We start from the raw sequence: 22,670 nt of genomic DNA on the forward strand, positions 1-22,670 counted from the left end.
TCTCTTCTCCTCTTTTATAAGGACCCCACTTGGATTGGGGACCACCCTTCTCCAGTATGACCTCATGTTAGCTGATAACATCTTCAATGACCCTATTTCCAAACAAAGTCACATTCACAGATACCAGGGGTTAGGACTTAAACTTGTATTTGGAGTAACAATTCAATCTATGACAATACCCAAAAGCCACTGAATGGTACAAGTAGAGTCAGACAGATCAAAGATCAAAGCAAAGTTGAGCAACGATTCACTCACTTGGCCTCAGTTTTCTCTTCTCTAAAATGGGGTTGTAGCCCAAACCTCCCTGGGCTCTTGTGAAGAACAGAGGCCAAGTATGAAAGCTTCTAGCACAATATTTGATGCACGGGAAGTGCCAGGAAGATATATTCTTTATTATTATATATTATCGTATTCATTAGAATTTTGAGGTCAGCTCTGTCCGTTTGTCTGACCACCAAGGGCAGGGCAGGGATCACTGTGGGAAAGAATTGGGCTTTGCCTGTGTTCAGAATTCCAGCTGCTCTGAGTGATGGAAACTTAACAGGAGACAGGAGAGTAAACCCCAGAAGCTCACAATTTTGTGTTATTCACCATGGAGAGGAAATTGAGGTGACACAAGGACATTTATGAGGCCTGCCAGGAAGCAGCAGCTTGGGAAAAGACAGATAAATTGCTACCTTGGCGAACGTAACTGGCAAAAGCTGTGCTTTATGGAGGCCTTGGGGACTGAGACATACTCGCGATTTATGCACTGATCCAGTTTCTGGTAGAGCTTCTATTCCCCAAGAATGGGCCTTCCTTTTAAGTTTGCAATGTATTTTTCTGGAGTAGAGGACGCTCTTTGTCATCCTGTCCTGTCTCGTCTCTCTTAGGACTTCTTGTTCTTGGGCGCCAACGTTCAGTACATGAGAGATTGAGCACAAGGGGAAAGACTTGCCAATGGGCTGTGGAAGCCACAGCTGGATCTGGGACATTGGATTTCCAGATGTGCAGCACATTTCCAGAGACTCTGAGGATGAAGACTCATCTGTTCTCAGCACTGGGGGCAAGAGTTTGCCTGGCTCCTGCCCCCACGCTCCTGCTCTCCGGACAGGTGCACCCATGCCTCTCTGGACTCTGAACTTTCTCTGCTAGGATAGGCCACCCTCCGCCACTGGCCTATAATCTCCTAGAGGGCAGGCACTGCATTTTTATTCACTGTCTGATCCCAGTGCCTAGCAGAGTACTGGCACTTAGTAGGTTCTCAATAAATATTTAGTAAACGGTTCAACGAAGGAACCACCTGGTATACTAGATGAACTTCTTTATTGCTATTATGGATTGAATTGTGTCCCCCAAAAATATGTGTTGTAAATCCTAACCCCTATACCTGTGGATGTAACCCCTTTGGGAATAGGGTTTTCTTTCTTATGTTAATGAGGCCATATCAGTGTAGAGTGTGTCTTAAACCAACCACTTTTGAGATATAAAAGGAGCAGATTGGGCACAGAAGCAAGGAAGTACAAATGGGGAAAGATTGACGCCTTGCGGGGGTCACCAAGGAACCTAGGAAGAGAAGCTGTAAGAGATGGATTTTCCCCCAGGGCAGAAAAAGCCTTCCTTCCCGTAGAGCCGGCACCTGGAATTTGAGCTTCTAGCCTCCTAAACTTGAGAAGATAAATTTCTATTCTTTAAAGCCACACTGTGGTGCTATTTCTGTTATAGCGGCACTAGATAACTAAGACAACTTCCCACCTTCTTCTGGCCTAAGCGGGTCTTTGGATGGTCAGCCTCATCAGTGGTCTCCAAGCCTAGGCCCTGACCTCAATCCCCTTTCTCCATCAGCCACTGCGGCAGGAACCTCAATGAGAGTACAAGGCCAGGCCTGGTGCTGATGCCTCTATCTCTCAGGCCCCTGTCATGTCTCAGTCCATAGGTTCACTTTGGGTTAACCTTTGAGTTAAGCCTCCCTCTCTTCTCTCCCACTGAAGATGCTGAAGCCAATAGACCTCCCAGAGTAAAATCTCAGCCTCCTGGTGCTTTCCCCATTGAAGCGGGTGTAAATTAGGAGGAAATGGATCTAGGCTTTTAGTTCAACCCAAATGAAAAGCTCATCCAACTGTTGTTTATGAGCCCCAAGCCTGGAGGAAGAAGTCATGATTTCTAATTACTGAAAAATGAGCCATTTGATCGGACTTAATAAAGATGCATTGATTTTGATTCTCCTGAAATACAGATTTCTGGGTTCATGGAGTTGGGGTGACCCACCTAGGCCATCTGCCCTTAGATGTCCTTTTGAACCTTGAACCTTTAAGGAACTGGTTCCCTGGAGTCACCTTCAAGTCAAACAATAGCTAGTAAGCAGCTTAGCTGAGATCGTTTTGCCTTAGGAATTGCGTTCTTTTGGAAAATTATCTATGTGCAGCCAGCTTTGAGAAGCAGGAACTCCAGGGAGAAACCCCAAGGGTATGGGCCCTGGACACCCATATAGCTCAGTAATGATGTCACCCCTGAGGTTCAGCCAAAGATTAGACAGGCCCATCAAACAAAATGAGACTAAATGGGCACACCAGCCCAGGGGCAAAGACGAGAAGGCAGGAGGGGACAGGAAGCTGGTAACTGGGAAACCCAAGGTAGAGAAGTTGAGAGTGTTGACATGTCATGGGGTTGGCAACCAATGTTGCAAAACAATATGTCTATTAATTGTTTAATGAGAAAATAATTTGCTCTGGGAACCTTCATCTAAAGCACAATTAAAAGAAAAAACATATATTCTGTTACACTAAAAAAAAAAAGTTATATAGTCAGGCCTCCCAGGGACAGGGAATTAGAAGGCTCATTTGATATTTTTTTTTATTGCGCTAAAGAGCAGATGGATGGAGCCGCCAGCTAGCAGATAATTCACAGGGAACAGACCCACTTACCCCGTGTGTGACAGAGATGCCTTCTAAGATAGGATGATTCATTGTTACCCAGCTGGTGGCAGGGGAAGCCATGGTTTCCCCTTCTCCCTCCTCTTCACTTTCGTTCACTGTCCATTACCATCATCCATTTGTATGATGGACTGGTTCAGAACCAGGCTTGATCCAGTACTAGCCAGGTGACCTAGGGAAGGTCACTTTCCCCCTCGGGGTCCTATCTATAAAATAAAGATAATAATACCCATTGCCATCAAGTAAATTCCAACTCATAGCAACCTTATGGGACAGAGTAGAACTGCCCCATAGGGTTCCCAAGGCTGTAATTTTTATGGAGGCAGACCGCCACATCCTTCTCCCATAGAGCAGCTGGTGGGTCCAAAATCACCAACTTTTTGGATAGAAGTGGAGCACTTAACCACTGTGACAGCAGAGATCCTTTTAGCCATCTGCTAGGGTTGTTAATAATTATTATATTAGAAAATGTAAGTAAAAGTGTTTATTAAGCCATAATGGAGGTTCCATATTTATTGGCTCGGCATGGTCAGGTTCAATTGTCCCCAAGCTCCTGTCCTCAGCTGACTCATCCTCAGCTCAACTACACACCCTATATTATTCAGCCTTAACTGCAAACTTTAGAATCTACTCTGGTTATTATAAAAAGAAAGAGGATTTCTTAAAGGACCTTGTGTTGGGAGGTTAAAGGACAACAGATGGGAGGATGGAGGAACAGACTTGAGGTTGAGCTTCCAAGCTGGCCACAGGCTAACCAAACAGAGACCACACCAGGACACAAAGCTCACTTTCGAATTAGTCCCACTGATGCTTTTTATTTTGTCACACACCAGGGTTTATAAACTTCCTTTGTCTTAGCCATTTAAAGTGATGTTTATTAAATGCTCAGTTGTCACTTTGTAAAATATTCACTAGCCCAGTGTTCCTCAAACTTCGATGTGCCTATGAATCTCCTGAGTGTCTTATTAGAAAGCAGATTCTGATAAAGCAGGTCGGGGCTGAATTTCTAACCAGTTTCCAGGTGATGCCAATGCTGCTGGTCCTGAGATCACACCTGGAGTCGCAAGATAAGGTAAACTCCAGGGGAGTTAAAAATTTTCTCAGTGCTATATAATTCCTGGTCATTCCCTAGAACAGTGCCTGGCAAACAGTAGATACAAAGTAAGTATCTGTCACATAAATGGATTTAACCTATCCATCAGACTTGGCCCACCTTCTCCCTCCACCTGTGTTAGTTGTCTGATTCCAGCATTCCCAGTAGTCTGGGTCCCAGGATGGACAACTGACTGAAAATTGCCCAAAAGCCACATAGAAACAGGAAGTGATTGAGCCATCTTGTTAAGATTTTGTGAAAACCAAACAAGTGGCCGTTGAGTCAATTTTGACTCACTGCAACTCCTTATGTTGCAGAGTAGAACCGCACTCCACAGGCTTGTTTGTTTGTTTGTTTTGGTGAAAATACACACATCAAAATGTGCAAAACATGCTCCCATTTAACAATTTCTGCACATACTGTTCAGTGACGTTGGCTACATTCTTCACATTGTGTCGACATTCTCATTATTTCTGTTCTAGCTGTTCATCCCCCATTAATTTAGACTCATTGCCCCCTAAGCTTCTCATCTATGATTTACAGTTATTGTTGTCCGTTTGGTCTCCTATAGATAGTTTTTTTTAGGAGCGCAATACTTAGGGGACATTCTTTACTTTTTGAGCTAAACTGGTTTTTTTGTTTTAAAAAAAATTCAGGGTATAGTTTTGGTTCAAAGTTCAAAAATTATCCCAAGGCAATAGTCTCAAGGTTCCTCCAGCCTCAGTGGGTCCAGTAAATCTGAATTCTATGGGAATTTGAAGTTCTGTTCCACATTTTTTCCCTTTCTATCTGGATCCGTCAAATGCGTCACCTATCGAAACGTTTGGTAATGGAGTCGGGCACTATCCAGCTCTTCTGGTTTCATGTTAGAGGAAGCAGTGGTTCATGGAGACAATTAGCCATGTAGTCTTATTGCTTCTCTGATTCTTGGGTTTCCTTCTTCTCTGTTTCCTCAGGATTTTCATGGCTGTGACCTTTTGGAAGCAGATCACCAGGTCCGTCCTCTGAGGTGCCTCTGAGTGGGTTCCGAACCACCAACCTCTCAGTTAGTAGTTAAGTGCTTAACCTTTTGTGCTCCCCAGGGACTCCTTGCTAAGATTAGGGAGCCCAGTTTTTGCAGTATTTCTGGGTTAGAGTCTCAATGAGAAACCCTCGTATGGAGAGAAGACACAAACCTTCCAAATAATTTATGTGGATACTTCCCTCTCAAGGAAGTGGAGCATAACTCCCTACGCTTTAAATGTGGGCTATGTTTAGTGGCTTGCTTCCGAAGGGTACAGTATACAAAGGGAGAGGGGAGGAAGGAACTTTACAACAGAGAAACCCGACAAGCACTACATTAGCCGGGGGATTAAGGTGAACATCTTCAGTGATATCTTGTTGATAGCATGTACCCTTGATATAATGTTTAGAGGATGGCACTGTACTTCCCCAAAGCCCTCACTGCAGTCTAACCATGAGAAAAACATCAGGCAAACTCAAATTGAGGGACATTCTACGAAACGCTTGATCAATGCTCCCCAAAACTGTCAAGGTAATCAAAAACAAGGGAAGTCTAAGAAACTGTCACAGCCCAGAGGCGCCTAAAAATACTTGACAGCTAAATGTAATGTGGTCTCCTGGAAGGGACTCTGGAAAGTAAAAAGGTCATTAGGGGAAATATAATAAAATAGGAATAAAGTATGGATTTTAGTTCAAAACAACATATCAGTGTTGATTCATCAGGTCTAACGAACGAATACTAATGTTGGAAACCTTGGCACCGTAGTGGTTAAGTATTATGGCCGCTAACCAAAAGGTTGGCAGTTCAAATCCACCAGGTGCTCCTTGGAAACTCTATGGGGCAGTTCTACTTTGTCCTATAGGGTTGCTATAAGTCGGAATTAACTCAACGGCAATGGGTTTAATACCAATGTAAGATGGTAACAACAAGGGAAACTGGGTGCTGGGTATACGGGAGCTCTCTGTACTATCTTTGCAACTTTTTTGTAAATCTAAGACTACTCTAAAATAAAATTTTTATTTAACTTTTTAAAAACTTGAAATTTTTTTCTACCAAGTGACAACTTGTGTAGAATCAGAAGCTACCAATTGTCAAGCTAGGAAATTGTGGGCCCCAGCAAAAGGGCATCAACTCAGTCCTCCACCAGCAGATGGTGATAGCACTTAATTAGTTGGGGTCACTTAGGACTTGGGAACCACTAGAATCTACTTGAAAGAGCCCTGGTGGCTGCTAACCAAAAGGTTGGCGGTTTATACCAACCCAATGGCTCCACAGGAGGAAATCCTGATAGTCTGCTCCCTTAAAGTTTACAGCCTAGAAGACCCTATGGGGCAGTTCTACTCTGTCACATGGGGTTGCTATTAGTCAAAAATTGACTCAGCACACAACAACAGAATCTACTTACTGAGGTTTAGTATCCCCTTTCAGAGCCGATTTTGTGTCACAGATGTAGCAAGAAGGCTTAGGTATCTCCCCTTGCTGTTTCCTCCTAGGAATGGAGTTCTCTTTGCTTGTGTGACATGGTGTCTGGTACAATTCGGTAGTTAAAGAGAAACATTAGAATGCTATGGTTGGAGAATTAAAGTCCCAATCAGAGAAACACAGACTCCTCACACAGTAAAAATAACAGCTGTTCCCAGGACTCCTCCAGCAGTGCTCCCATCGGCTCCTTGCTGGCTTGTCCCAGACTTATCCCTGTTCCTGACTGTGCGCCTCTATGAATGTCCCTCCCCGACCTCTGATGTCGGTGTCTCTGACTCAGTCCTGGACCCTCTTCTCTTCCCAAACCCTCTCCCCAGGGGATTTCAGCCTCCAAGACTTTGAAGACCATTAGTGGTTACAATGGCTCCTATGTTCACATTTCCAGACTAGGCCTCTCTTCTGAGATGCTGATCCTCTAACTAGAGGCTTGATGCTCCCCTTGGGCTTCCTGGATTCGGGAGCGGGGGAGATGTACCTGGCTTGTATGGCAGTGCCAGAGGACTCTGGAAAAGCACCCCAAGGATTTCTCCTGGAGTCTGGTACATAAATTCCCCCAGCTCATCCACCTGGGTCTGCCTTCTCCCTGCTTACAGAGGAACACAGGCAATAAAACATGGCAGAGCAGACGGCTGCTTTATGGGCTGGAAGAAAACAATATCTCACCTAGGGCCACTAAAGAATCCGGAGCTGGATTCTCTCCTTTCCCTTAGAGAAGGCTTTCCTCCTGCCTCAAGTGATCTCAGGGGTCCCCTAGCACAGACATATAGGCAGAAATTCCAGGCACAGGTGCGCTGTTTTTAAAAGCACACTCTGACCTAGACCATCTCCTCTTGCAGTAGGGGCTTGGGCCTTGCTAGGGTGGTGTTGACGGGTACCCAGAACCACTACCTGCACCCTCCAGACCCAAACAAGCACAGCTTTCTTCCAGTCCCTCCTTCCCCCAGCTAGTTTTCCAGACCTGCAGTTCAATCAAGAGTAGCTCTCTAAGAATTTCCCCTGCCCAGTTGCTTTTTATACTGCAGAATACTTTTAAGAGTCAATATAGAATGGCTAAAATGTAAAAGACAAAATCTAAGTGTTGACAAGAATGTGGAATAAATGGCACACTCACCCACTGCTAGTGGGAGTGTATACTGGCACAACCATTTTGGAAGACTGGCAATATCTTCTAAAGTTGAACATGCACGTGCCCCACAATCCAGCAATTTCACTCTTCAGTCTATACCCTACAGATATGGCTACATATGCTCAAAAAACACACACCAAAATGTTCATAAAGTGCTCTTCATAATAGCTTCAAATCGGGAACAACCCAAATGTCATCAGCAGTAGATGGATAAATAATGGGATGTTAAACAGCAATGAGCATAAACGAACTACAACTCCATGCAACAACAGCATGGCCAAAGTCCCTGAACATAATGCTGAGTGAAAGAAGTCTGGTGCAAAAGGGCACCTGTTGTATGATTCCATTTATATAAAGTCCAAAAACCAGGCAAAGCCAACTCATGGACAGAAAAGTCAGGAGAGTGGTCATTCTGTGAGGAGGGAGTAGTAATTGCAAAAGGACACAAGGGAACTCCTGGGATTTTGATAATGTTCTGTTTCTTGATCCATATGCTACTCACATGGGTGAGTTCACTTCGTGAATTTTAAAGCATATGTAAGAAGAGTCTATCTGTATTTATGAGAATTCTTACAGTGTCTTAAACTCAAAAAAATCAAATCCACTGCCATCGAGTCAATTCCGACTCATAGCGACCCTATAGGACAGGGCAGAACTGCCCTACAGGGTTTCCAAGGCTGTAAATCTCTATGGAAGCAGACTGCCACATCTTTCTTCTGTGGAACTGCTGGTAGCTTTGAACCGCCAACCTTTCCGTTAGCAGTCAAGCGATTTTAACCACTGTGCCACCAGGGCTCCTGGATAGTGACTTAGGCTCACACTAAACTAAGTTCCATTTTCCAGATTTACTCATCTGAGTATACCAAGATGTACACTTTGTATAGGCTGTTTATTGTAGCATTGTTTGTAATCACAAAACAATTTAAAAACACACACACACAACAAAAGAAACAAAGAATACAACCTGTGCGGCTCTTAATGGTGCACCCATGCAAAGAAATACTATGCAGTTGTTAAGAAGAATGAGGCATATCTATATGCACAGACAAAGAAAGACATCAAAGGCACCATTAAGTGGAAAGAGTACGCTGCAGAACAGGTACACACTCACGCATGCAAGTTTATATGTGTCTAGGAAATTCCTAGGAGGTTACCCAAGACGCTGAAAACAGAGATTACCTCTGGAGACTAGAAATGAAGGATTGGTAATGTTGGGAAATTTTTATTTTCCTTCTTGTGCTATTTTACACTGTTTGATTTCTTTACACAAACAAATATTACTTTTAAAAAAAAACTTAAAGACGTAAATCAAAGTAATTTAGGCAAGATCAACTGTGCAAAAGGGCTTATCATAAGAAACAACAGTCTCAGGGGAAACCGCTTTTGACTCCTGAGATATTTCTGTTTTTAGTCCTTTTGCTGGATACCTCCAAATCTCAAATAATAGTCCTATATCCCTTTTTCTTTATTTACCAGTTTTTTTTTAATTGCTGACTTTATGAAGATTTAGCTCATTAACCTGCCCCACTTACCTTCTCTCTCTATCTCTCTCAAAATAGTTATGTAACTTAATATTTTTGGTTTCCCTTTTAGCAATTTTCTAATTTAGATTATGTAGTCACTTTTTTTTTTTTTTTTTTGCTCCATCAACTATATACAAATAAACGGTGAGGCGGTGCCAAGATGACAGACTAGTCAGACCCGCTAAACCATCCAGGTGCAACAAAGACCCGAAAAAGCAAGTAGATAACAGATACAGCTGTCAATCCTAGAACCCTGAACCTTAAAAGAAGAGATAAAAGATTAGACTGGAAGTCATGAGGAGAAGAAGAAACTGATAGAAAATGGGGAACTAATAGTGGCGGCTCCTGACAACGCAGCAGGACTCAGCGTTGCCATCTTGGAATGAAGCCAACAACCTCGCATGCAGAAAGGCACCTCCGCGGAATTCCCAATAGGAGATAGAGGTGCAGACACACTCAGGGCTAAGTAAGACCACGCTTGCTGGCTGCAAATCAAGGAGAAGCCCGGACTGTCTCACTCAGTAACCCCAGGAGTACGCTCCTACGACCCCCGCCCTCTGGTGAACAGCGCCTATAACCATTGAGACGGCCCTGGCTGCTGGGAACCAGGGTACCAACCCACCCTACTGCCCTCCTCCGTCCAGCCCTCTCTGTCCCTCCCTTTGCCCCGCCTCCTACCTTTCTGTTTTGCCCCGCTGCCCATGGCCCCGAGGGGACCCAGCCCAGGCTCCAGGCTCCGGACCTCTCCTGCCACCTGTTGCATCCCGAGGAAACCAGGCTTTGACCCCAGGCCCATTTGCACTGGCTCTAGACCCCTCCCACTGCCGGCTGCAGCCCCCAGGGGATCCAGCCCGATCCCAGACCCCATTCTGCTGGCTCCGGACTCTTCCCCACTGCCTACCTCGACCCCAAGGGTACCTGGCCTGGACCTCAGGCCCTTCCCCATCAGCTTGGGACCCCCCAGCAGACCACAGGGGTCTCCTGCAGCCCGAGGCCCAGTTCATGCTGCAGACAAATGACCCACCTCTGCCCCTTTCCTTCCTGCTGGACCTGCCCCGCTGCACCTTAGACAAGTGATGGTCCCTGCACACCAGGACAAGGTGGTAAGAACTACTGTACCCACAGATGAGAGAGCAACAAAACACGCCCAGCCCACCTGCCCAGACATAACCAAAAAAAAAAAGGCAGGATGAAACAAATATATTCAATCAATAAACAAAGAAAATAAAACCTGAATGTACTGAAGACAGCAGAAAATATCAAAACATATAAAGCAACAGGACAAGATGGTTCCAGTAAGTGACCAGAATAAAGCACCAGTTGACGTTCCAGCTGAAGTAAAGACACTGGAAATACCTGATAGGGAATTCAGAAGTCTAGTATTCGGGGCTGTCCAAGAGATTAGGAAAGAAATAAGGAAAATGCAGACAAAACCAACCAAAACAGCCAAAATCAAGGAAAATACAGATAAATGGTGTTTCTTCTCTTTACTCACTGTATGACCTTGGACCTCTATGAGCCCAAGTTTCCTCATCTGAAAAAGAAGCAAATGTGGAGGAGTTTAGCCAGCTAGAAAGAGAAATTCATAAGAGCATTTCTCTTTCTTCCTGAGCATATAGCTAGACTAGGTTTCCCAGCCTGCCTTGTAGTTAAGCGTGGCCATGTGGTTGAGTTCTGGTCCATGGCATACAGACCTGGCCCATAAACAACACCTATATGATCCTCAATCTCAATCTCTCTGTCTCTATCTGTCTCTTTCTCAATTTCTCTCTCTCCTTTTTTGTCTCTCTCTCTCTCCCACCCTCAATTTGCCAGCTGAATGTTAATACTCAAGATGACTTTGGATAAATATCTTAGAGATGGCGGAGCTTCCATCAGCCTGGGTCCCTGAATGACAGCATGAAGCAGTGTTGCCCCCAATCTCAGCTATTATTTGCTGTCAAGTCACCTCTGACTCATGGAGACCCTCTGTGTATCAGAATAGAGCTGTGTTCCATTTTATGAGAGTAGAAATAAACCTCTGTCATATTTAGCTACTGAAATCTGGGGATTTATCCATTAAAGCAGCTAGTATTGGTTTTAATTGGTACAGAGGGTAACAGTAACAACCCCATGAGACTGTTGAAAGACTTAAATGAGATAAAGTATGTAAATTGCTCAGTTTGTAGTGAGTGCTCAAAAAATGGGAGCTAAAAAAAAAAAAAAAAAATTTTTTTTTTTAATTAGTATTTCTAAGGAGCCCTGGCGGTGCAGTGGTTAAAGAGCTTGGCTGCTAAACCAGAAGGTCAATGGTTCGAACCCACCAGCTGCTGTTCAGGAGAAAGATGTGGCAGTCTGTTTCCGTAAAGATTTACAGCCTTGGAAACCCTGTGGGGCAGTTCTACTCTGTCCTATAGGGTCGCTATGAGTCGGAATCAACTCGACAGCGATGGGTTTGGTTTGGGTTTTGGTATTATTATTGCTAACACTCTCCATAGACATCAGGCTTCTCTTCTGTTTCTCCACCCAGAACCCTCCTAGTTTTCTATATTCGTTTCCACCAGAAAGAAAATACGCACCTATCCATACCGTAAATAATTAAATAACATCTCCTTGTTCCAAGTCCCTACCAGTTCCTACTTATTGGCTCCACGATTCATTTGGCAACTGATCATGTGGCATTGTGAAATGCTATTTAAATATTTTCTTATCTAACTTCTCTTGAGTTTTATATCCAACCCTCCTAAATAGATTATAATTTCCTTGAGGGCAGGAAACAGATATTATATGCCTTTGCTTGTTGCAGTACTGAATCAGACACTTAATATGTATCTGGTGATTTGATTCAAAGTCTCTTGTCACTTAACCTAACACTGCAATCTTCTCCCCAGGTATAGGCTGCCGTAGGCCCTTATCACACAACTCTTGCAATTTATCATCAGCCATTAATATCTTTAGATCCTTGCCTCTGCTTGTGCTGCACATGCTCAGATGTTTGCACGTTACTTTCATATCACTCCCGTTCAGTTCACAGACCCCTCCCCGCAACGAGTTCTCGCCCTCTTGTTGCTACTTTGATGGTTCTAAGCTATTTTCCACCCATCTGTCAGTTTGTAATACTGTGGTGGCTTTTGTGTTGCTATGATGCTGAAAGCTATGCTACCAGTATCTCAAAAACTAGCAGGGTCACCCATGATGGACAGATTTCAGCAGAGATTCCATACTAAGACTAGGAAAAAAGGCCTGGTGATCTACTTCCAAAAAGTAACCACCAGTCGTTGCCAAGTTGATTCTGACTCATGACAACCCCATTTATGTCCAAGCAGAACTGTGCTTTACAGAGTTTTCAATCGCTGATTTTTTGGAAGTAGATTGCCAGGACTTTCTTCAGAGGTGGCCTCAAACCTTTAACTTTTGAGTTAGCAACGAATTGTGTTAACCGTTTGCACCACCCAGGAGCTCCCTTCTCAAAATTAGCCAATGAAAACCCTATGGATCACAACAGAAAATTGTCCAATATAGTGCTGGAAGATAAGCCCACTAGGCTGGAAGGCACTCAAAATACACAGTGGCCACAACAGTGGACTCGAGCATACCAAGGATCGTGAAGATGGTGCAGGACTGGGCAACGTTTCTTTCTGTTGTACAGGGGGTTGCCATGAGTAGGAACCAACTCAATGGGAACCAGCAACAACAACAACAACGAGCTGCCTACTGGGGCTCCAGAGGGCAGGAAACAAGAGAGGACCCAAAGGGCCTACATTTTGGGGAGTGGTCAGGGACCACCAAACCAAAAGCCAAACCCATTGCTTTTGAGTTAACTCGGACTCATGGAGACCCCATGTGTTACAGAGTAGAATCTAGCTCCATAGGGTTTTCTTTGGCTGTCATCTTTACGGAAGGATATCGCTAGGCCTCTCTTCTGTGGTGCTGCTGTGTGGGTTTGAACCACCAACCTCGCAATCAGCAGCTGAGCACAAACTATTTGCACTACCCAGGTGCTTTGACCAAGGACTGTAGGGATGGTAAATTAACTTTCCCATAGCTAATATTTTGGTGAATCTTTTTGTTGGGAGGAGGCTCCACAAAAAAACAAACGTCGCCAACTTTCCATTTCAGGAGAGCCTGGGCATGGCTGAGGTCACGTAGACAGGGAGTACGGAATAAGAAGAGGACCAAGGACAACCTGCAGGGAGGAGAGACCCCAGCATCTAAGAGGTGATAGATGAAGTGGCATTTGAGGAGAAGACTGAAGCAGAGCAGCAAGGCACATCCCCTGAGGGTGGAGCAACCACTGTCGTGACCACCGCCAGGCCCAACAGGTAGCCAAGGGGCAGCTGTTTGAGGAGGTGTGGAGGAACTTGGATGGGCAAATTGGAGGCTCCATAGAGACGCTATGGTTTGTGGACAGAGCTGGGTGTAGGAAGAGAAGGGGGCGTGGCTGACAGCCACATTCTGGAGAGGACCTCTGGAGAGTCCAGGAATGCTAATTCCAGACTTGGTCTCCTAGGTCGTTATGAAGATATATTTGTCCAGGTAGGAGGATAAAACATTTTTACTTAACTGTTTATTAACTTAATTTATGGAGTCCCAGGGTGGCACAAACTGTTAGGCGCTTGACTACTAACTAAAAGACTCCTCAGAAGACATGCCTGATGATCTGCTTCTGTAAGACCACAGCCTTGAAAATCCTATGGAGTTCTACTCTGCACACATGGGATTGTAGTGAGTGGGAAATGACTTGATGGAAACTCACAACAACTTCATTTACAAAAAATAAATAGACATATGACATGTGGAGCTCAGCTTGACTATTGTCCTGGTCCCACAAATGCTGTTTTTATTTCTTAAGAGCAGGGTAAGTGCTGGGAAAGCTGAGACACGGCTTTAACTTTTTGCCCCATTTTCTTCTTCTTATTTGACTTTCGTTTATAATGCACATGTATCCATGCATTATTTATGTAATTAAAAAATACGTATTAAAATGTTCTTTGTATTGTGCTTATCTTTCCTTTCTCACTCCTAATTGTGCTTTCTTTCTGTGTGGTCTTTTCCCTTGATTAGGCTAGCTAGTGGCTTATCTGTTTCACTGTGCGCGGTTTTTTGTTTTTTCTTTTCCCTCCACAAAGAATCAGCTCTTAAATTTGTAAATTCTCCCTTTGTTTTTTGCTTCTTTTCTGATTCATTAATTTCTGCTTGCCTTCATTCCGTTCTTTCCTTAGATTTATTTGGTTGTTCATTTTTTATTTTCCTGGGTGGAATGCTTGATTCATTTATCTTTGTTTTTCTTTTTCTCTATTAGAAATACAAGCATTTATGACTAAATTTTTCCTTTCAACCTAGTTTTAGCTGTACCTCATTGCTTTTGACACATAGTGTTGTGTTTTTTTTTTTTCCAAATCTGGTTTTAACTTGCAATTTTGACTTCCTTTTGTTCTCCAGTGGAGTTTAGGAAGGTGTTTTAAATTTCCGTAGGGTAGACTTTTTGTCTGTTTTCTACTTTTCTTAAAAATTAATTTCTGGTTTTATTGGTGATCAAAGTGACCTCTACTATTTCTATTTGGGGGAAATTATTCTGATATTTTGTTTATAGCCATGGTCAATTTGTTCTAATTGTTTTCATGAGTGTTTCAGTAGAAGATATATTCTTGGGAGGGGAGGGGAAATCACTAACTAGATAATAGACAAGGATCAACTTCAGTGAAGGAAAGAACAGCACACAATACAGGAAAAGTCAGCACAACTGGACCAAAGCAAAAGCAAAGAAGTTTCCTGGGCACATCCAAACACCTTGAGGGACAAAATAGCTGGGGCTGGGGCCTGGGGACCAGAGTTTTGGGGCACATCTGGGTCAATTGCAATAACATTGTTTATTAGGAAAATGTTCTACATCCCACTTTGGTGAGTGGCATCTGGAATCTTAAAACTTGCGAGTGGCCATCTGAGATCAACAACTGGTCCTATTTCACTTGGAGCAAAGGAGAATGAAGAAAACCAAAGACACAGGAAAATAGTAGTCCAAAGGACTAAAGGACCAAATGAACCAGAATCTCCACCAATCTGAGACCAGAAAAACAAGATGGTGCCTGGCTACCACCAGTGACTGCCCTGACAGGAAACACAACAGAGAGTTCCAGACAAAAAAGCAAGAGAAAAATGTAGATCAGAACTCAAATTCACATTAAAAAAAAAACAGACTTAATGGTCTCAAAGGGACTGGAGGAACCTCCAAAACAATGGCCCCGAGACACACTGTTAACCAGGACTATAAAACAAAATATAATACAGACGAGGAATGTGCTTTTTGGTTCAATCAGATATAGGAGACCAAATAGGCAGTTCCTGTCCAAAGATAAGATAAGAAGGTAGGGAGCGACAGGCACTGGTTGAATGGACATAGGGAACCCGGAGTGGGAAGGGAGGGGTGTGCTATCACATTGTGGGGATTGCAACTAATGTCACAAAACAATATAAGTATAAATTTTTGAATGAGAAAATTTTTTAAAAAGTTATATTCTTTGTTTGCAGGATACAGAATCTAATATTCTCTCTTACTATTTGATTCAGATTCTCTATGTTCCTTTTGTCATTTGTGGCTGAAGCCTTGGCTGCCCTTTTTCCAGTGTTGTTCAGTTTATTTAATCTTTGCTCAGCTAGAATTGTGCAAAGGTGATGGCAGGGTGCCATCCTCATCTCTCCTGTCCTTACCTTGCCCTCAGGTTATTGGTCTAGCTCAGAAAAAATAAAGGTGGCAAGGCCACTGGGTCCTCCCTTCAGCCCAATTTCCCATCACTCTTGAAGACAGGCCAAGGGCATGACCTTCTTGAATTTTGTTGGGTCCACCTCTGAGTCCTCATCTTTCTTTCTTTCTTCTTCTTCGTTTTTTTGAGTTAGCCATAGGTTTTGTTTTGCTTGTTATTGTTGTTGATGAGAATAGATACAGCAGAACATACACCAATTCAACAATTTCTGCATGTACAGTTCAGTGACATTGATTACATTCTTCAAATTGAGCAACCATTCTCATCCTCCTTTTCCAAATTGTTCCGTCCCCATTAACATAAACACACTGCCCCCTAAGTTTTCTATCTAATCTTTTGAGTATTTGTTGTCAATTTGATCCCATATAGGTAGATCTTAAAAGAGCACAATGCTCAAGGCAGACATTCTCTATAAGTAAGCTAAACTATTAAAGGTGATCCAACTGAAAGCAGAAATTATTGAACAATATCATTAATATTGAACCCCCCACCCAGACATCCCCTGCTCTGCCACAGTTTCCTCACTCTCCCAGCCTGTCAAACTGCAGCTTCTAACTGTGATTTGGCCCGACCATGCCTTGGCTGTAACCACAGTTTGAATTTGGCACCAGAATCCTGCACATGCTTGAACTAGGATTTTAACACATGCACAGGACCTGAAAGGCTGTATCCTCAATCTGTCCTTGGACCTGAGCATCACCGACATGATTCAGCATCTGGACCTCCAAATGTGAACATGGAAGGGCTAAGGGTGGAGAGTTTCAGACACCAGTACCAACCCCCAGATGCCACTGGAAATAAAGAGCTCCCCAAACCCCTCAGACAGGGAGCAGTGGTCTATCGGCTTCTAGGTCCTACATTGCTCCTCGTTTGTGCAAATAATAAATTGCCACTTTCTGTTTCCCTTGCAACTGGTGGTGTGGTGTCCATCTTATATCAATTGGCTAATAGGACACGACAAGAATCCGTGTTTGGTTACAATATCACATGCAAGTTAAATTTTGCTCAAGATCATTCAAAAGCAGCTGAAGCAGTACATCAACAGGGAACTCTGGAAATTCAAGCTGGGTTCAGAAGAGGACGTGGAGCCAGGACTGTTATTGCTGATGTCAGATGGATCCTGACTGAAAGCAGAGAATACCAGAAAGATGTTTACCTGTGTTTTATTGACTATGCAAAGGCATTTGACTGTGCGGATCATAACAAATTATGGACAACATTGTGAAGAATGGGAATTCCAGAACACTTACTTGTGGGGTTTTTTGGGTTTACATGAGGAACCTGTACTTAGACCAAGAAGCAGTTGTTCAAACAGAATGAGGAGATACTGAGGGTTTAAAATTAGAAAAGGTGTGCATCAGTGTTGTATCCTTTCACCATATTTATTCAATCTGTATGCTGAGCAAATAATTCAAGAAGCTGGACTATATGAAGAAGAACGGGGCATCAGGATTGGAGGAAGACTCATTAACAGCCTGTATTATGCAGATGACACAACCTTGCTTACTGAAAGTGAAGAGAACTTGAAGCACTTACTGATGAAGATCAGAGACCACAGCCTTCAGTATAGATCGTGCCTCAACATAAGGAAAACAAAAATCCTCACCACTGGACCAATAAGCAACATCATGATAAACGGAGAAAAGATTGATGTTGTCAAGGATTTCATTTTACTTGGATCCGCAATCAACACCGTGGTAGCAGCAGCCAAGAAATCAAAAAACACATTGCATTGGGCAAATGTGCTGCAAAGAACCTCTTTAAAGTGCTAAAAAGCAAAGCCATCACCTTGAAGACCCGAGCCATGGTATTTTCAATTGCCTCATATGTATGCTAAAGCTGAACAATGAATAAGGAACACCAAAGAAGAACTGATGCCTTTAAGCTGTGGTGTTGGTGAAGAATATTGAATATACCATGGACTGCCAAAAGAACGAGCAAATCTGTCAAGCAAAAAATACAGCCAGAATGCTCATTAGAAGCAAGGATGGCAAGACTTCTTCTCACATACTTTGGACATGTTATCAGGAGGGATCAGTCCCTGAAGGACATCATGCTTGGTAAAGTAGAGGGTCAGTGAAAAGAAGAACCTCAATGAGATAGATTGACACAGTGGCTGCAACAATGGGCTCAAGCATAACCTCAAGATTGTGAGGATGGTGCACGACCAGGCAGTGTTTTGTAACCGACTCAATGGCACCTAACAACATTAAACAAAAGTGGTTTAAAGAAGATTTCAGGGGATTTGAGTCCTCTTCTTTCTAAATAAAGATTTTAGCCAGACCCTTTATGACTCTCTCACTTCTTTTAAAGAATCCTGCACCCACTTGCGATCTGGGGGATGGGTGGGGGCTCTTGGGATCTTCCTTGGGTGCTCAGCCCTATTGGTAGTAACCGTTCCCTTTATCTGCTACTCCTGTATTCTTCAGAGTTTTCTGCTTCTTACCAACCAACCCCTCACTACTCCAATCTCTTGTTGTAGTTAAGAATTCTTTATGTCAAACTTTCCCTACTGAAATTACCAGGTGGTTTCTCTGTCTCGATTGGACTCTGACTAATACACCTGCCCAACGTTGTTGGCTCACATCTCATGGGCCAGGACTAGCTGCAAGTGATAGTGGGAAATGTAGCAGCTGTGCATGTGGCCACATCAACTAAGCCAGGGCTCTGTTACCTAGGAAGAGTATGTTACCTCTGTAATTAGATCTTACATACGCAGTTGGCAGTGCCTGCCTTGATAGCAATATATATTCATAAGAATGCCTTCCAGAGCTCCATTCAAGCTTCATTGTTTTTGGTGAAAATTCCTGCCTGCACACTTCCCAAGGCTCATTTCACACCATCCTCCTAGACACACTGGAGCCTCTCCTTCACTTGAAAACTCGCTCAAAGCAATCTATTAAAAGGATTAAATAAGTGGAAACAAATTCAACACGTATGATTTGCTCCATAATGGACATCATGCAGACATGCCCCACAGTCTCCCCCCTCCTCCCCTTTCAAAGTCACCAGTTCCTTCAGCCTCTCCGAGGCTTCTAGACAGCGGTCCCATGGACCCTCTACGTGCTGCATCCCACCTGGTTTCTGCCTGTCTGAACATGTGCGTCCCCACCCCCCACTTCTTACAGGGGGCTGACCCTGTGTCTGTCCCTTGTAGCTCCATGCCCAGTCACTCTGGCCCCCACTCAGCAGAGAAGAGCACCCCCCCACCCCAGAATGCTCTGAATTCCCAGAGCACGTGCCTTCAGTACAGACATTATTGTTCCCCAGCTCCTCCTCTAACCTCAAGCACAAGCCATGATGGAAACAGGAGGTGCTGACACCTACTTGCTGTGTGACCTTGGGCAGGTTACTTCCTCCATATCGGTCCCCTCCGCTGGGGCTGCTGCGAGCATTAAATGAGAACATGAATAGGAAGTGCTTGTCACAGTGTCCGGCACACAGTAAAAGCTCCCAGCAAATGCTAGTTACGGGTATTATTACTATTATTTTAACAGTTCTCAGCTTAATTTTCAGAAAACTGGGAATGGGGGCTCTTACCCGAAAAGTGGATTATCTTGGGGTTTAGGGGCCCCTGGGTGAGTTCTGACCCCTGTGATGTCCTGTGTATCCAGAGAAGCCACTGTGAAGAGGAGGAAGCCTCCTTTCCAGGGAGAGCAGAGAAGATAGACAGCTTAAGCTGCCAAGCTTTCCTGGTAGATACAAGCTTGTAGTCCCACAGTGAGGTCTTTCCAGACACACGGAAGCTGCAGCGAAAGCACAGACTGCAGTGCCATCTACTGGCCCTATCTTGGAATGTTAGAGATAACTGGTCGCCTAGGATGTTGGCTTTCCCCAGCCACACTCTCAAAGGTACTGACTGATACAGTGGATCTGGGGGAAGGCGTGTTCATGGAATCCCTAAGGGGATCTTCACGCAGGTGGTCTAGTGTTTCCTGCCCCTCTTCCCATATGGGGTTCTATTTTAATGTAAGAAAAAATTCACAGTGATGTAATGCACTGAGATTACTGTGGGTGCTCCTGCCCAAAACACCCAACCCGAATCTAATCCTTAGGAAACATCAGACAAACCCAAAGAGAAGACGTGACTGGCCTGTATACTTCAGAAATATCAAGGTCACAAAAGACAAAGGAATACTGGAGGAAGGAATTGTTACTGCCTCAAGGAGACTAAAGAGACAAAGCAACTGAACGCAGTGTGTCGGAGATTTTCTTTTGTTACACATAGAACGCGATGGGACAATTGGCAAAATCTGAATATGGCCTGATGACTAGATAATGGTATTTTGTTACTGTTAATTTCATGATTTTGATCATCGTACTGTGACTGTATAAAAGAATGTCTTTGCTTTTAGGGAATACACACTTGAGTATTTCAGGGTAAGGGGCCACCAGGTTTGCATCTGACCTGCAAGCAGTTCCAGGGGAAAAATACATACATATGAAATGTTGGTGAAGGGTAATCAGGAATTCTTTGTATTATTCTCAAAACTTTTCTAAAAGTCTGAAATTATACTAAAATGAAAAGTTAAACATTTTTTTTCCCCACAAGCCTGAGAAAATAAAGAGTGGCAATGCTACTATAAACACAGGTACACATTTGTATAGTCATACCTCACTTTTTAATGGAGCACTTAGTAGGTGCCAGGTCATGTATAACTACTTTTCATGGGTTACTTCATTTAATCCTCACAGCAATTCTTTGAGGGAGGTGCTATTACTACCTCTGATCTTCAGATGAGGAAGCCTTTACCTTTGAGAAGTAAGGTGATTTGCCCAAGGTCACAGAGCTAGCAAGCGATGGAACTGGGCTGTGCTCTCTGAATCAAAGTAATAAAAGGCCAGCTAGCAACACAAACAGCCCCCACACAAGATGACATAGTAGGGTTTTCAGTGCTGAAAGGCCTGGGGGGCACTGCTGTGGCTACCGTATTGAACTGCACTGCCTCCTCCAAGCACACCTGGGTCTTCTTGGCTCTGCCTTTCACCATGGCATTGCTTCTCCTGGCATGCTGTCTTAGGCTGCGTTCTCTAGAGAAGCAAAACCAGTAAAGCATATAAATATATATATAGAGAGAGATTTATATCAAGGAAACGGCTCATGCAATTGTAGAGGCTGGAATGTCCCAAGTCCTTGGATCTGGATAGAGGCTTCTCTCCATCCACATAGCCACAGGGGCTGGTGAACCCAAGATTGGCAGGTCGCAGAGCAGAGCTCCCACTCTCAGGCTGTGAAGATCGATGAATCCCAAGGTCTGCTGATAAGCTGGTAGCTCTAGTCCCAAGAGCTGGAGGTCAGACAAACAGGAGGGAGCAGCAGGACCCAGAGTGAGCAAAAAAGCCGGAACCTCTGCTTATATTTGGATGTGGACCACACCTCCAAGGAAACTCCCTTTCAACTGATTGGTTACTCACAGCAGATGCAATCATGGGCATAATCATACATAAACACTGAGAATCATGGCCCAGCCAAGTTGACACACAATCTTAACCATCACACATGCCCTTCTCAACGTCTTCAGATGTTCTCCCTACCTCCTCTTCCCGGATGGGCCATCTCTTCCCCATGATACCTCCCAAGACCACTACCTGGGGGAGCCCCCGCCCTCTTCTGTAGTCCACAGAACTATACCGTCCCTCTTTCAGGTACTATCCCACTCTCCATCTCCCACTATAATTCCTTTGGCAGAGACAGAAGACTGTAACTGTTGTTAGGTCTAGCTCTGGACTCAGGCAGACCTGGGTGCAAACCCAGCTTGGTTACTTACTGGGTGTGTGATTTTGGGGAATTCATTTCACCTCTCTGAACATCTTATAGGTAAAATGAAGCAATTATAACCCCACCCACTATGAAAAGTCAGGGACCAGAGCTATGCAAAGCCTAGAATACAGTGCTTAATAAATATAGCCATTGCTCTATAAATCTTCATCTAAAGCACAATAAATAAATATACCTGTTGCCATTGAGTTGATTCCTCCTCATAGTGATCCTATAGGACAGAGCAGAACTGCCCTGTCAGGTTTCCCAGTCTGTATTCTTTATGGAAGCCGACTGCCACATATTTTTTCTGTGGAGCACCTGATGGGTTCGAAACCCTGAGCATTTAACCACTGCTCCACCAGGGCCCCTTTAATAAATACAGTACTTAATAAATGTTAGCTTTTTTTGATGTCCTATCTCCATAATGACTGTTTTAATTTTTTTTCAGATAAATTAGTTAAAAGCATGTGTCAAAGTTTTACTTCAAGCTTGCCACAAAGCCAAATCAACAGTTCCGTCTTGTTAAGGGTATTTCATAGGGAAAGAGAACAGTCGGATAATCATTATTAAACTGAATACAAGACAAAGAATGTCTGATAATCAGCTGAGAGTTTGGGTAGCTGATTTCCCCAAGGAGGGCTTAATCTTGTTAAAGTTTATCAGAAAATTGCTTAAGCATTTATCAGGAATGCTAATTTCCTCCCAGAAGGAGATTGTAAATTACATCAAGCATGAGAGTTCTATCCCAGACCAAGATGAGGACATGCTTCTCTTTATCATACCCATAATAATCACGACTAGCATTTCTGGAGCCCTCACTATGTGTCCTGCCTGGTGCTGTGTCCCAGGCCTAGCCTTGAAGTCAGTCTGGGTGCATTTCATCATTGCTCCTGGCTCCCACTTAACATACTAAACTCAGTATAAGGCTACACATGTGAAGGCTAAATGCTGAAAGGGTGGTTGAATGGGACTCAGGACCATCATATCATGGGCCTTTGCAAAATATGGGGCACTTACCCTCTCCTGTCCT

This window comes from Loxodonta africana, chromosome 24 (genome assembly GCF_030014295.1).
Source record: "Loxodonta africana isolate mLoxAfr1 chromosome 24, mLoxAfr1.hap2, whole genome shotgun sequence".
NCBI lineage: Eukaryota > Metazoa > Chordata > Mammalia > Proboscidea > Elephantidae > Loxodonta > Loxodonta africana.